At 32.5% G+C, this 6000-nt stretch overlaps 1 protein-coding gene across 6 annotated transcripts in view; it reads right to left on the reverse strand.

Moving 5' to 3' along the window:
* The window catches only part of chb (CLIP-associating protein), a 42408-nt gene that overhangs the window by 34120 nt on the left and 2288 nt on the right, over positions 1-6000 (reverse strand). Inside the window, exon 1 of one of the 6 annotated variants that reach the window (XM_089071580.1) lies at positions 5651-5900. The exons of the other annotated variants lie outside the window; for them this stretch is intronic. The gene's annotated coding sequence lies outside the window, so the exon portion shown is untranslated. Of the gene's footprint in view, positions 1-5650; positions 5901-6000 lie in introns of those variants that run through there. 6 annotated transcript variants of the gene reach the window in all.

The raw sequence follows: 6000 nt of genomic DNA on the forward strand, positions 1-6000 counted from the left end.
TCTTTTAAAACAAGAGTATTTAAGGAAATTGTTAGCAAAGTTCAAAATTTCAGACTTCTTTACACACACACACACACACATATATATATATATATATATATATATATATATATATATACACATACAATACTCATTTATTTTTTGTTGACTTGAAATTTGCATTCAGAATTATATTATATTACTAGAGTCTTTCTAAAGTTATGTCTAATAATATAAGCTTTTTTCCTGCTTCTAAAGTTAAAATTTAATATTATCAAGGAAAATTCTTCATTGTCGCCTATATAACATGGAAAAGTCAAAGAATTACAGAATTCATTTTCCGTGGCGATCCTGAATGAGTTTCTACGAAATTACACGCCAACGTCGCTCATACAAAGATGAAATATATTCATTAAGAGACTACCGGCCCGTGAAAGTGAAAATGTTTCTTTTTTTAGCGGTGCATCCCTGTTCTTACGATCCGAATACAATCGGCCCGTCGTGAGCAACAGACAGCTGAAAAGACCCGCTTTTAACGCACTCCCGAGTTTAACGTCACGAGTCGTCGTTCTCGTTCCTGTCCTGCCGCCGAAGGTGAAAACGCGTGCCACTTGCGGATTCAATATCGGACGACGGCAACAAGTGGCGTCGAACGATAATCATGCATTCACGTACGATTCCCGTCCGAAATTTTAAGCATCAGAATTAACGCGCTTCCGCTGTCTATATTTCGCTCGCTTTGCTGACTAGCCAGCGCGTTTATACGAACTGAACGAGGCATTGTGTGAAGAACGAAGAACGACAGTCACTCTCTCGAAGCAAATGAAAAAAAGATGTATATGAATTTCATAATCAAATGGCACGTTTTTAAGTATGGAAGGTAACCAAAAGTCAACATTCAACGTTAAAAATACAATTTTTACCTGAATGCAATTTTAATTAGCACAAACGAGAGAAAAAGATTCTGCAATTCAAAGATAACAATTCGGAACGAATTTTGAATCTAGAATTAATAAAACGTAAAAATTTATTTCTAAACATGAATTATTGTGGAGAATATTATGAAAATGCAGAAAGGATTTATACGTAAAAACAAGGAGATGACTCGAACGATAATAAAAAAAACCGTGCTAAAAATAGCAATGAACGCTCGATTGTGCAAACGCACACGAATGCGATTTTGTCCGTGTATATGTGCATATGCGTATGTGTATCAAGAAGCACGAGACGAGGTCGTGCATGATGCAGGAGTCTTCAAATTTTTGAACGAGGCAGTGTGTTTCAGTTATTTATTGTTTCGCAGAACAGTTTTTAGTACACAGTTACATTCAACATAAATGGAGAGTGACTTATCGGTAAGCATCAACTTTTTAATGGAAGATTTTTTAAAAAATTCATGCATGTATCAGACATAAGTTTGCGAAGCTAATTTGGTAAGTAAATGAAATATGACGAATAAAGTTTTTGAGCAAAACTATACAATATTAATATCGAAGGAAAGAGAAAATGGTTATTAAAAAGAAAAAAAAAACAATTGTTGTACATAATTGTTTCCATTAATCATTAGAAGGAAATATTAAGATTATTTATTTTATAAAATATCAATTTGCGATCTTTCTAACGAGGAGCATTTTATAAAAATGTCAGATATATAAAAATCTAACATTAGAATGAGTCGTTTCTCAGCGTTTACCGCCTAAATAAACGACGAGAATGACTTTTTATGCTCTTCAAATAAATTTTACGATAGAAAATATAATATAACTCTCAATATATTTCAGTTAATCATAATTTGTAAACAAATCATTATCCGTGTGGAACTATATCAAAGAATTATTAAAATTTATTAAAATTTTGTAATAGAATAATCGAATTTTACAAAATGATCTTGAGAGATTATCTGTAGTCTTAATTAAGATATCAAATTTAAATTTTATTTAAAAAATGTTGATATTACATTTATTTACAATAAAAAAATTATTACAAAAATAGACTTCTAACTAAGTAATACACAAAATTTTGCGACGATTTAGAACCTGGATAAAAAGTTATTTAAATATAAAATAGAAATGTAGTTTAATAATAATGTAAATTAAAAATTAATGATAAAAAAATTTGAATTTTTTTATACAAGTATTTTAAATATTCAACATGATTTATGTAAAAATTTTATTGCAATGCAAATTGTTGTTTTGTAAATACAAATTTAATTTAACTACACTATCACTCGTTTTGTTTGTACTCTTAATAAAAATTTAATTTTTGCTTACATAATAACTAATTTTTGCATAATAAAACTTTATATAAATCATTCCAATACTTGACTTACATAAAGAATTGAGATTTTTTTCATTATTTCTTAATTATATTTCCATTAAAGTATGTTTCTATTTATTTATTTATTTAAATAATTTCGGCTTTATATTCTAAACTATCGCTAAATTTTTTTGTATTATTGTTAAGTGCGATTTAGAATAATCCATAGTTTTTCCTAATGTTTTCATTATAAAAAAATATTAAAAAAATTATAAAAATACATCCTTAAATGTGCATCCGAGAAAAAAATGTATGAAAGTGACACGTGAGAATTTTGACTCAACCGCGAAAAATTGTACGCGTAAAGTTTAAATGGAATCACTTGATCCGTACCTGATGGTTTAAATTCCGCAATAAAGTTTCAAACCGCTCTCGATATTCCATCAAACTGTCACTCGTGCTGTTGTGCATCTCTCTCTCGAAGGGTTCAAAAACTCACATCGACCATACGCTCGGCCATTACCGGAGAGCATTTAGCGACTCGATAGCTCCGACTAAATGACATCCTCGTGTCGATCTTTGCGACATGTTAGCAAACGACACATTACGTACATGGCGTGAAAGTTTTTACCCTTATTCGCGAGTGCCGTGAGCTCCGTGATTCTTCTGATGAGCGAATGTAGAGTGAATTAAATGAATTTTGGCGCCGATTTATGTCGAGTAAAATTAATGGTGGTGAAGCCTTTGTCTCCGGATTTTATTTTTTTACACGAGAAATAGAAACAAGTTTAGGGGAAAGCCTGTTATGCAAGTCGATAGAGAAAGAAGCAAACGGGTTGCGCGTTCTCAACTCAATTATGTTCACGATCACGACCGCTATCGTCGAAGATCCGGCAAACGAAATAAGTAAATGAAACGACGGCGTGCTTGATTCGGCAAGAGTAACCGAGAACGTAGGAGTACATCTCAATCGGCAACAATAACACGAGTCATAAACTCTGATTGTTCTCGATCGCTCTCGATGCAGATTGAGCAATTTAAAGATCCGTACCAGCGAATCGTCCCAGCAGCGTATCCTTTGCCAAAAGAGGATCTCGAAATATCTCCTCTCGGTACGTCACGATTCCGCGAGGTGCAACGGTTTTGCAGGTACGTGATCGTAAGAAAAAAATTCAGGCGAGCAAGCGATGAAAGTTTAACGATAACGTCGCGATAATTACCTTCGTGACGAAAACAAACTAAATTTGAAAGCATGGTCGCTCCGTATAAAAGTATCTAAATTTATATAACCGGAGGAGATCATCTCGATTATTCGAGTGTTAAAGGTTACACACAGCTGATTACCGAACGAATGAGAACCCCTGCACGCATGTACTTACGCATACAAAGTAACAAGTTTGTCACTCGACACACCCCGGCCGGCAACTCACAATTGTACGAAATTAGGATCGAGTGAGATCTAATATAATATAACAGTTATATACGTGAACGAGAAGATAAGAGATACAAGAAACAGACATAAAGGTTCAATTCGCTGCGATATAATCCGAAAAAAAAAGAGAGAGAGAGAGTTTTGTCGAAGTTGTTTCAAAAATTGGCCAGATGTAGATCTAAGAATAAATCTTGTTGAGCCATCAGAATAATTATATAGGACGATTAAATTGGTTTCTGAAATATAAAACATTGTTGCAGTCTATATATTTGATATTATTATTAATAATTTTTAGCGTCTTACGTAATTATTTTCAGATCTACATCTAGACAAATTTTTGAATACTTTAAACGAAACAGGCTTTTTTCTCTAGATATTATAAAATATAATTTCATATTTAATTCATATTTATTTCATATATTAAAATATAATTTCATATTTAGATTCTTAATGACACTTCTACAATTAATTATCAAAATGTGTCAATATCTGTTTCATTTTTCCTTTGTAAATATTACAGAATTGTTTAAACTCGAAAAAATTTTCTGATTTTCAAGGCAAGTTGTTAAAAATTCTAGTAAAATGAAAGTATTTTTAAATCTACCTTACATGTATATATATGTATGTATGAATTATACAAAATCCTTAATATTTTCCATCTGTATAAGTTTATAAATCATAAAATAAAATTAAAAATCACTTGAATTTCAATAATTAAATTTAAAAAATTTTAAAAAAAGCTATAAGGACTCTGAAAAATAAATATTTTACATTGCATAACATTTTCAAACTTTATTTTCAAAAACTACAAGTAAAAAACTATATAATGCATAATCGATATAAAATTCAACTTTTATAAAATTATTAAAATAAATATCCAGTCTTTATTAAACAAAATTGCACCTAACACGAAATTGTTATCTTCAATACTGAATATTGGATTAGTTGTAAAATTGGTGTGCTCTGATATTTAGAGTCCACTATTATCATTAATAGTATCACTATAATCGTTGATAAACTCCGAATATAAAAACATATAAAATGTTAGAAAAATCAATTTCAAAAAATTTCTTAATTTTTAATAAAATTCCTTGAGAATTTCGTAAAAATTCCCTAATTTTTGAAGGCATCAATAAATTCCCTGAGAATTCCAAGTTTTCTTAAGTAGTTTACCAGGTATCTTATATCATCTCATTATATATTCGTCACGTTATATTCTTCGATTTTTGTCAAATAAATGTGACTAAAATCGACATATTCATAGAAAATGAAAATTCAAACGAAGGCTTCGTGCGATATTCATGTGTAAACATCCCGCTTCACCCTCAGAGGATATCGTCACGTAATTACGTGTTGCTCAAGTTGTTGCGCAATATGCAAAGAAAGCCCGACGTGCATCAAGTTGGTTAATTAACTGCTAACTATTAACGTTTTCGCTTCGTTTGTCCGCAGCATGTAGAGTTTCGCTATTTGAATCTTAATTGTGTCGCGAAAAGGCGATAAAACGTGAAGTGTGTTCCCGTAATTATAAATAAATTGACACGCCGTATCGATGTTCTCGAAGGATTGTTTACATCGCGCATGGCGTTCTAATTTACGACGCTTATTAGACGTTTCAAATCTGACAAACGTGGCCTGATCTTATATTGACATAAATGGATAACTAAATCTTCCGAGTAAACAGTTGGATGCATTCCGTCGTGTATCTTGCAATCGCAACATACCTTTAATATTTCTATCATTGTAGATTAATTTTAATCTCGATTTAATATTTTTCTTCAATTCAACAAAAAAATAGAAAGTAGAAAATTAAACCGAGATTAAAGTTGAATTATTTACATCGGTAGAAATGAATATAAATCTCATCAAATCATCACCATGCTATTTTAATTTCCGTTTAGCTCGCATAATAAGCGAATCACTCGTATTAAATAAATATCTGGCAAAACGAAAAAAACGACCAAATTGCGGAACAGTTCTCGCCTTTATATCCCAGAAAGGGACACCATAAACTCAAGTTCCAAGTCTCTGCCGAATCGTAAAACCGCAAGGAATTACTTTAGCCGCCGGGAGGTCGCTTGGACCCACCATCACGATGAAGAACGAACGGAAAAAGGAGAGTTGAACCGCCGGTCGTTGTACTCGCGTCGAGTAAACGGCAAGAAATTACGACAAATGGCACTTTCATATCGACACATCGAAGACCGGGTGACTCGCGCGCCCCATACATCAGCCCGCGCCACGCTCGCTAAATCGGTCGTTCCCGTTTTCTTGAGGCGGAGGTGAGAACAGGGGCGGTCGCGTTCTCACGTGCGAGCGCGAAAAAGCGGCAT

This window comes from Pogonomyrmex barbatus, unplaced genomic scaffold (assembly GCF_055798465.1).
Source record: "Pogonomyrmex barbatus isolate J1 unplaced genomic scaffold, ASM5579846v1 scaffold12, whole genome shotgun sequence".
Taxonomy (NCBI): domain Eukaryota; kingdom Metazoa; phylum Arthropoda; class Insecta; order Hymenoptera; family Formicidae; genus Pogonomyrmex; species Pogonomyrmex barbatus.